This window comes from Zingiber officinale, chromosome 11A (assembly GCF_018446385.1).
Source record: "Zingiber officinale cultivar Zhangliang chromosome 11A, Zo_v1.1, whole genome shotgun sequence".
Lineage (NCBI taxonomy): Eukaryota > Viridiplantae > Streptophyta > Magnoliopsida > Zingiberales > Zingiberaceae > Zingiber > Zingiber officinale.
In genome coordinates, this window is record NC_056006.1 from 34,369,604 (window position 1) to 34,373,962 (window position 4,359).

The following is a 4,359-nucleotide window of genomic DNA, read 5'->3' on the forward strand; positions in this document are numbered from 1 at the left end:
AATCCGGGTTCCTTCATTATCTAAATACACCCTACACTGATCTACTCCACAACAATTCCCAACCGAACATGATCAACATAAGGAATTCTAAGCATGCATTGGTTCCATATACACTGGTACAGTACGGAATTATCTCATTCCTTAACAAAATCTACATCTACCAATTATCTAAGCAACAAACAAAAAGCTTCCCATTCTAACAGAATTCCCATACCTCACCAGCACCTCCCACTGGTAACTTGCTATTGAAAGGTGAAATCGTCGACACTAGCACACCGATGCTGCCCAAATGCTGCTGATTAACAGATCCAAGTCCTCACAGAGCTATATGCATCACAAGCATCCCAAACATGACCTAATCAGTATCAAATTCCATCTAAAACCAACATTTAAGTCTGAAATCTAACATCTATAGTGATAGAAACCTTACCTACTAATCCCCGGATGAAGCACAGCAGTTGGGAATTGTGGCCGGACTCCTCACAATGAGCCACTGCCAAAATTCACGAACAGAGCTCCTACAGGGCTTTCAAACTATTGCAATCACACCATCAATGCACAATTCGGATGGAATACAATCTCAGATCCACAAACCTACAATCTTAATACTGTAAATACCTTACCCATGAGTCTCGGATGATGAACAGCTGCTGGAGGTTGTGATCGATCCCCTTCCCAGCAAGTCACTGCCACCACAAAACCTCAATCCATACAATCCTCCCAACCTGGTATCAAATCACAGGTCTTCATCACTAAGGAAACCCTAATCTAAACCATCCATACCTCAATACCTTGCTGCCGAAGACCTCCACAATCGGCTGAGAGAAACCCGACCCGTTCCACTCGGCTCCAGCCTCGGAAAGATGAGGAAACTGCCTGAGGTATACGTCCTCGTCCTTATCAAGCTCTGGAACAGGAGTTACCGCCCTCGGAGTCACCGGAGCTCAGATTTGCTCCTCTCGACTGAAGATTCCCCGTGTGCCGCTGAAATCCGAGGAGAGGAAGAAGCTCTGGTGACGCTGTCGTCGAGGGTTAGAGGCCTAGGAGGTTTTGCCGACCGCCGGATTCATCGTCGCCGTGAGCTCGGGTGTGGAGGCGCCGTCGCTAAGCTGGGTCGGTGGTTTCGGGAGAAGAAGACACGAAGAAAAGAGGTCGGGGTCGGCGCTTTTAGGGCTTCGGTAGGGGGTTACTGTAGCTTCTTATAAAGGTAGGGTTTAAGTTCTTCCCAACCCTTAATTAGCCCTCCTCTAAAGATGATTTCCAATACCATCTTAAGCTCAATAATTTATCCCCTTAAATACAGTCATACGTCCTCCAAATAAATCCAGAAAAATGTCCAAAAATTCCCTTAAATCATTATAGGTTATTTTATTTTGCCATATCTCACAGGAAGGCTCCAGAATAGCTGGCACCTCCTAACTTAATCCACCCGATAAGGGTAACCAAGAGTAGATTACCCGGCAGGGTAATTAAGATTAGAGTAAAGTGGGCAAGGTTTAACTTGACCCATGGTACTGGTGAAGTATTGGATGATAGTACGTTGGGAAAGCTTAGTCATCGCATGTCTAGGAAGATATGGCTTCGACCTGGTGCGTTTGGCTAAGTGAAACTAACCGAAGCTACCCTCTATGGATCCTAACCAGTTAGACCAAAGTTTTGTATTAAGTTCAATGGGTAGGACTATTTGGAAAACCTCTAAGACATGGTTACTTTAATGATGTCCTTGTGACTCACCATAGCCCAGAAGTTTATCCAAAGAATGTGTAACGCCCGCCCTCCCTGCTAACCCTGAGGGACGGGGCTACGATACTCCATGTACAAATTTTTCTTTTTAAAACAGCGGAAGACTTAAAATAATTTTCTTAGTTTAATAAAAACTTTTCTTTTGTTTTTCTTTTCATCAAATCTGAACTACACTATCATGGCATCAATAACATGATATCAAAATTAGTAGAAACATAACATCAAGTCACACATACGGTACTACAATTCATGATACCAAAGCATAGTTCTTTAAAAGTTTTTAAAGCAGGTTCTTATTTGGTTGCCTAGCCACTGCCACACACATCTCCTTGCCTCTCCTGCTACTCCTTTAGCTCATCCAGCTTTTTCCTTTATCTGTGGTACAAGGAAAGTAAGCTATGAGCACTCATGGCTCAGTAAGTTCCTTTCCTACTCACTAAAACCGAAAATCATCACATGATCAAAGAATGTCTCAACATAACATGATCTCAACTAGTCATGGCATAACATATCATACTCTTTAAGCATATCATGCAACATAACAAAATCATAACTAGTCATGGCATATCATCTCTTAAAGCATAGCATGAAACATAACATAATTATATCTAATCATGGCATATCATAGTATCATCATAAGGTGGCATGGCATATCAAGCTCTTAAAGCATAGCATGAAACATAACATAATCGTATCTAATCATGGCATATCATAAATCATAGCATCATCACAACATGATCATAAGGTATATGCAATATGATTTTGAAAACATGTATCCGAAAAACATGTGTATGTCTCATGATCTTTAAAATCATTTCTTCTTACATATATACTTGAACATAATATCAACATAATCAGGGCCCCGGCTTGTACCACACATATATAAATCACGTAGATATGCGCGCTTCCTAAGTATATCCAAGGTATCAAGTCTTGAATCATACTAGGAACTAGGTCCGAATCACACAGCCATAGACCTAGGGGCGTAGTAAGGAGCCCATCCCTTTGTTTTTACTAGCCTGGTTCACATAGCCAAAGGCCTAGGGGCTGATTAGGAGCCCACCCTTGGTACAAGCCTTACAAAGCAAAGTAGCATGTATAAAAATGCATCATTTAGTCACATAGCATATCATAGAAGTATGCATCACTTAGGCATACGTTATGTCATAAAAGTATGCATCACTTAGGCATACATCATATCATAAATAGTATGCATCACTTAGGCATACATCATGTCATAAAAAGTATGCATCACATAGGCATACATCATGTCATAAAAAGTATGCATCACTTAGGCATGCATCATGTCATAAAAAGTATGCATCACTTAGGCATACATCCTGTCATAAAAGCATGCATATTTTCACCACAGAGCATATCATGAGAGCATGCATATTTTAGGCACATAGCATATCATCAAAGCATGCATATTTCTATCCACATAGCATATCATGAAAGCATGTATATTTTAAACACATAGCATATCATCCAAGCATGCATATTTCTATCCACCTAGCATATCATGAAAGCATGCATATTTTAAGCACATAGCATATCATCAAAGCATGCATATTTCTATCCACATAGCATATCATGAAAGCATGCATATTTTAAGCACATAGCATATCATCAAAGCATGCATATTTCTATCCACATAGCATATCATGAAAGCATGCATATTTTAAGCACATAGCATATCATCAAAGCATGCATATTTCTATCCACATAGCATATCATGAAAGCATGCATATTTTAAGCACATAGCATATCATCAAAGCATGCATATTTCTAAGCACATATCATATCATGGAAAGTATAAATCACAAGCATATATGTTTAAGCATAAGGGTGTATCATGTGATTATACTATCATAAGAAACATGGTAACATAGTTAGCTTGGGTTCTAAGCTTCCTAATCCCTTGGGTTCTTATCATGGCCGAACCCCCCCTTAGATATCAATTTAGGTAAAAACAACCTCCAAGCATGTGGAACCTAAATTATCATCACATCAATTTCATAGGAAGCTATATAAGCATGATTAACTTGGTTTCTAAGTTCTCCAAGTCCCTAAACTTCATGTGGCCGAACCCTATCAGGTGTGAAACAAGGTCCCAAATGTCATGAAAGTATGGAAACCTTAAACCATATTTATAGCATTTTTTCCAAGTAACATAGTAAGCATATTTGAGCTAGTTCCTAAGTTCTTCAAGCCCTTAACATATGTCATGGCCGAAATTTAACAAGTATTCATTAGGGGTAAAAGAAAGCATACAAGCATGTGAACTTGAACTAACATCATGTATAAATTCATAATAAGGCATCATACAATGGGTATGGCCGAAACTTACCCTAGCCTCATTTTAGGTCATTAAACAACATATAGCATGAGAACTTTGGCTTTCTACTTATCATATTTCATGTAGAGTGACATGAGCATATTTAATTTTTGTTCTAGGGTTTCTAGGGCATCTATCTCTTCATGGCCGAAACATACAATGGTCCATTTGGGTCATGGAAAAATTATACAAGCATGTGACTCAATCAACATATTATCATATTTCCATAAGAAGCATTTTTAACACAATTGGTTTCAATTCTAAGGCCTCTAGGTCAT

At 39.3% G+C, this 4,359-nt stretch overlaps 1 long non-coding RNA gene across 1 annotated transcript; it reads right to left on the bottom strand.

Moving 5' to 3' along the window:
• Positions 1-209: 209 nt before the first annotated feature.
• LOC122031701 lies at positions 210-694 on the bottom strand. Its single transcript, XR_006125837.1, has 3 exons — positions 624-694; positions 431-534; positions 210-324 (listed from the first exon to the last, which is right to left on the bottom strand). It is a non-coding gene; the product is annotated as an uncharacterized LOC122031701 (long non-coding RNA).
• Positions 695-4,359: the final 3,665 nt, after the last annotated feature.